General features: G+C 45.3%; 1 long non-coding RNA gene across 3 annotated transcripts in view; it reads left to right on the top strand.

Moving 5' to 3' along the window:
• Positions 1–5,666, top strand: part of LOC134932587 (uncharacterized) — a 142,525-nt gene extending 136,859 nt beyond the window's left edge. For all 3 annotated transcript variants that reach the window (XR_010179415.1, XR_010179414.1, XR_010179416.1), the window contains one exon: positions 5,329–5,666. This is a non-coding gene — a long non-coding RNA (uncharacterized LOC134932587). The remainder of the gene's footprint in view (positions 1–5,328) is intronic.
• The last annotated feature ends 334 nt before the right edge of the window (positions 5,667–6,000 follow it).

Here is a 6,000-nt window from a genome sequence, read left to right on the forward strand (position 1 = left end):
CTGCTTTTAAACCGAATGCCCAGGTCTGAGGATCCCGCTGGAGCAAATAAATAATAATTCCGACCCGCTGAGATTCAGTACCTGAGGAGATCGGTCTTAAACGAAAATAAAGTTTACAGGATTTTTTAAAATTAAAAAACTCCTTCCTATCACCAGAAAAACGGTCAGGCAAGTGCATTTTTGGTTCAGGGACTACCCTCGGGGAAATTCGTAAAAGATCTTCCTGCGACTTCACCCGAAGGGAAAGATCCTGAACCATCTGAGTAAGTTCTTGAATCTGGCTGACTAGGAGCTGACCAGGATTTGGCCCTAAACCTGTGGGATTCATGAGGCCGATAACTCTTACAAAACTGAATAAGTAAAAAATTAAACCCTGTTTAATTTTAAGTTTTGGTTTGGCCGGTAATAATGTTATGATTCCAGTACTCCTGACCGGAGGAGATCTCATGGCAATGGCCAGAGTACTGAAAGGGAATGCTGGTTACGGGAGCTGGAAAGACTAGTTGCCCCTGGCGCCCTAACTCTATTGTCTCACCCGTGCTATCGGAAATCCCTTGCGAGACTATGGTTTCTTGAGCCCCTGGCAGCCACGTTTAAAAGGCGGATTATGTCTGCCCAACTCCGGTGCCCCCCGGTCTTAGTGAGAGACAAAGGGAAATCCGAGGCAGGATGATGACAAGAGGACCCCTGACTGACAACAGGCCAGGGGCAACAAGCTAACTAACCAAACCAGAAGTATGCGCGGAAAAACCGCCAGATAAAAGGACAACCAAAATCCACTAGTCCGTTACTCCTACCCAGCACCGCTGGATACCAGAGTGGATCTGTGGGAGCGGAAACCTCCGCAAAAGCTCCGAAACACAAATAATAAATAATAAGTAATAAAGCGGCCAAGCCGCAACACACGGCTACGCCGTGACTCACGAACACCACTGGATGTTTAAAGGTGCTCAGTAAGGACTCCAGGAACAGATGACAACTTCCGAGTACAGGACAACTGAGGACAGGAACGACCGGGTACAGCAGGACTGGAAACACTCTCAGCAAACAGATACAGCATGCAGGAAGCTATTACCGGCGTCTGTGAGAAGCCCTGGGAGTGTACTTAACAGGGAGTCCTCCAATCAGCTGTTTAGAGGCTGATTGGACTAAATGCCGTGCAGCTGCCTTGCTGCACGGCCAGGAAACAGGTGCCCTTATTAATTTAAATGGACCCAGCAACGGGGAACGCGGTCCGCCAGTGGCGTCCCCGTTGCTAGGGTCCATGCGGCTCCGTGCGCCCGGCGTCTAGCGTTGCAAGGGAGCCGGCGGCTGTACGCGCACGGCGTCCCTGGTTGCTAGGCGCCGGGCCGCACCGACGAGCGGACCCCGGCGCCTAACAGCGCCCTCACTCCGGGGAACCGCCAGGAGCAGCGCCAGCCAGACGCCGGGACCCGACGACCGCTGGAGGCGGGGGCCGCCAGACGGACCAGCAGACACGCAGGGGTAAGCGCGGTGGCCGCTGCCTCTGGTGTGTGACAGTACCCCCTCCTCCAGTAGTGGCCCCCGGACACTTCCCGGGCTTTGTTGGATGTCTGGAATGGAAGATCCGCACTAGTCGGGGAGCCGTGACTTCAGCAGCTTTGACCCAGCTCCTCTCCTCATGACCATAACCTTTCCATTCCACCAGATACTGTAGATTCTTGTGAAGATAACGAGAGTCAAGAATAGCTTTAATTTCAAATTCCATTCCAGCTTCAGTCTCTACAGAGGTTGGCCTAGGAGATTCTGAATGGAACCGATTCAAAACAAGAGGACGAAGGAGAGAGACATGGAAAGAATTTGGTACCCGAAAGTGGGAAGGCAATCCCAATTTGCAGACAACCGGGTTCAGGACTTGCAACACGGGGTAAGGACCAATGAACCTTGGAGCAAACTTCATAGCAGGCACTCTTAAACGGAGATTGCGGGTAGAGAGCCATACCCTGTCACCCACTTTGTATTAGGGAGCTGCCCGTCGCTTCCTATCCGCAAAGAATTTGTAGCGGCCGGAGATTTTCTTGAGGTTAGCATGAACCCTACTCCAGATTTGACTGAAGTGCCGGAGAGTAGAGACTGCAGCAGGAACATCTTCCGGAGGACAGATGGGTAATTCTGGAACTTGAGGATGGAATCCATAATTAATAAAGAATGGAGACTCACCAGTGGAGGAGTGGTACAGATGATTATGGGCAAACTCGGCCCAGGGTAACAGTTCCACCCACCCAATTGTCTTGCGAAGGAGGGAGATAAACGCGGAGAAAAGTCTCTAAATCTTGATTGACGCTTTCAGTTTGCCCATTGGTTTGATGATGGTAAGCAGATGAGAACTTGTGCTTTATTTGTAAGGCAGAGCAGAGGGCCCTCCAGAACCTTGCCGTGAACTGCACCCCCCGATCAGAGACTATCTCCTGAGGTAACCCGTGCAGGTGGAAGTGTTCACGAATGAATAAAGAAGCCAACTTGGGAGCTAACGGTAACCCGGTCAATGGAATAAAATGTGCCATTTTAGAAAAGCGGTCAATAATCACCCAGATGGTATTATGACCCTTGGAGAAGGGTAATTCGGTAACAAAGTCCATCGAAATATGGGTCCAAGGTCTCTTAGGAATGGACAGTGGATGAAGCAACCCCGCAGGAGGCAGACGAAGAATTTTGTGCTGAGCACATTCAGGACATGAGTTGACAAAATCCTGTATATGATAAAGACACTGATGAATGAAGAACTTGTGAGCGATGATAAAGACACTGATGAATGAAGAACTTGTGAGCGATGATAAAGACACTGGTGAATGAAGAACTTGTGAGCGATGATATAAGGCACTGAAGATTTTGTGAGCAGTGTTCAAAGACGCTGATGATTGAAGAACTCGTGAGCGATGTTTAAAAACACTGGAGACTAGGTGAGCGAATAGCACGATATGCTGGGAAAGTTGACTGGATGCTGGAAACTCTAGGAGGTAGCACAGCGGTCACAGGAGCACTGGAGATCACCTCTGGAAAAGCGACGATACTCAGGCGCCGGAGCTCTGCCCGGCGTCTGGTTTTGAATCTCCCACCCTAACAGGATTGGTGGAGCGGTTCTGTGATGCCACCCACTCCCGCCCACGTGACGCCGGGTGCAATGGCAGCGCCCACCCTCCGGGGAACCGCCGGGAGCAGCGCCAGCCAGACGCCGGGACCCGACGACCGCCGGAGGCGGGGGCCGCCAGACAGGCCAGCAGACACGATGAGGTAAGCGCGGCGCCCGCTGCCTCTGGTGTGTGACAGGGTGACACTAATCATATATTAAGAGGGAAGTCCAGATAGAGAGCATTTTGTCCCTCCTGGAATTGGTAGTGTCAAGAGGTATGCTACTGCACTTTATAGTTGGACTAGACCATGTCCCCTTCAAAATGCAACTCAAAATCAGTTTCTGCAGTTTGTATTTTCCCTGTTGCAGCACAAAATGGTTTAACAGGTGCACATTTTGCACAGATTAGCTAATTTAGCTGCTGTCCATCTCATTGTGTGTAGTTTTCTGCTTTGTCCACTAGATGGCTACAATGTAATGTTATAATGTAATATATGCCGGGATATAGTGTTATATTGTAATATAGATTACATTACATCACAATATAATATAGATTATATTACAATGCTGATTTGAATTATTACATTTTTATGTTTACAAATATCAGCACACTATAGAAAACTAAACACATCAGACATTTTGTGAGTTCATAAAAAATACAATACACTGTATTTAGTACAGCTGAACAGTGTAACATAACTTATTTAGTGACCAATATATCATAGTTATTTTTTTTTGTTAAACATGTTTTTATTAATGCATGACTTCACATCATCACAAGTTTACAAATAAAAGATGAGGAAGACAAAAAGTATACAATTGCAACCAGAAATTGATGGTAGCATTCACATTTGGTACAACATGCAGTGATCGAAACGTGTAATGTGTATATAAGCATGAGTATAAGTGTACAGCTCAACAGCTCATTGTTCCCCAAATCACACAATCAATAACATAGATCTCATAAAAAAAAGAAATAAATTTGCTGTCATGTATCTACAAGGTATGCGAGGAGGCCAGGCCCCGGGAGCATTTTTCTCCTTAGACATGTCATAGATTCAAGTGTCAAATACAATGGGGGGGGAAGGGAGGGGGGGCGGGGAGGGGGGGTTGGGGGGGTCACCTAGCAGTATTCTTGTTTCATACCATTCAGTATTTTTAAGTATTCATTTTTGCTAATCTGTAGTAAGAGTTACTATATGGCTCTCCCAAACGTCAAAAAAACAACCAACTAGTTTATCTTTATGTATTGTGGTTTCCGACCATTGCATTTGGAATAAATGATGTAATTTCTGTTTAAATAAAGCTAACATGGCGGGCTGTGGAGATCCAAAATTGTAATATAGCTTTGCGAGCTGCCGAGCTTATAGCATGTAATAAACTCTTGCAGCCTTTGGTGATTCTTTGATTCTCTGGAGTAATTCCAAACAGAGCCCATTCAACCATAAGTGGGACAAAGTTAATGAAGTGTTCCGTCATGTAGTGTCTAATTTGAAGCCAGAATCGGCGTAACAGAGGACAATTCCAAAAGCAGTACATTAAATCCGCTCTTGGAGTATTGCACTTAAGACATGCATCTGAGTCGGACATACCAACCAAAAAATGTCTATGTGGGGAATAATAGGCCCTATGAACAATATTATAAATACATTTCATTATATTGCGCCAATGGTATCAGCTTACATGAATTCGCTAAGTTCATCAGTAGTTTATCACATCTAAGAGTGGGGATGTCTAGCGTCCATTGTTGTATACCACAGGTTCTCAAACTTGGTCCTCAGGACCCCACACAGTGCATGTTTTACAGGTCTCCTCACAGAATCGCAAGTGAAATAATTAGCTTCACCTGTGGACCTTTTAAAATGTGCCAGTGAGTAATTAATACACCTGTGCACCTGCTGGGTTACCTGCAAAATATGCACTGTGTGGGCTCCCGAGGACCGAGTTTGAGAACCACTGCTGTATACCCTTCATTAAAGCAGAGTGATCCATAGCTGTATTTAATAACCTATAATGAAGTGATAGAGCCCTCTTGGTGGCAGGGGAGATCTCAAAATGCCATCTAAAGTGTTATCTAAGTCCAATGTGGATAATGATTTGAGCACTAGGTTAACGTAATGCTACATCTGAAAAAATGCTAATGGATAACTACTAATAAACAAGTAAGATTGTTGTGCCTGTGTAAACGTCATAGGTTTTCCATTACTAAAGTCAACCAAATTTTTTATATTTTTCAGCCCTTCTTGATAAAACATTGTAAACGGAAAGTCCGCCTCCCCATGCTGGGCAGTCACTATTACCAAGAAACATCAAATACAGCAATTTGTGTGAACCCAAATTCCTGGAGCGACGTAGAATGTGCCAATAGCGATAGACTGTCCACAATAAAGGATTATCTTTTAATTCCTGATCATGTTCCACCTCTATCACATGTAAAAATGTAATCAGGTTCCCCTCTTTTAGAAATTGGGCGTCCAAGTGAGTATTTGCATAAGTGTCAGTATCATTTATCCAATCCCTCAAAAAATCGTAACAAGGATGCATGGTTGTAAAGTTGGATATTTTGGAGATTTATACCACCATTAAATTTTGTTTGCTGTAACTTCAGCATAGCAATGCGTGGCTTCTTGCTATTCCAAGTAAATTGTCGAAATAGCATCACAATCTTGGTCATATCAGACCTGCTAATTATTACTTGCAGGGATTGTATGAGATATAACAAGCGCGGTAAAGTGCACATTTTAATGAGGTTTGCCCTCCCCAAATAAGACAACTTCAGGTGCTTCCATGTTTCTAATTCTAAGGCTGTGGAATGTAATGCTTCTGTCACATTTAATCTATAAAGTTCCAAAGGATATTTTGGGAGTTTAATGCCTAAATACGTTACGTAGGACTTGGCCCAGGTTAGT

The sequence above is a fragment of the Pseudophryne corroboree genome, chromosome 6 (genome assembly GCF_028390025.1).
Source record: "Pseudophryne corroboree isolate aPseCor3 chromosome 6, aPseCor3.hap2, whole genome shotgun sequence".
Lineage (NCBI taxonomy): Eukaryota > Metazoa > Chordata > Amphibia > Anura > Myobatrachidae > Pseudophryne > Pseudophryne corroboree.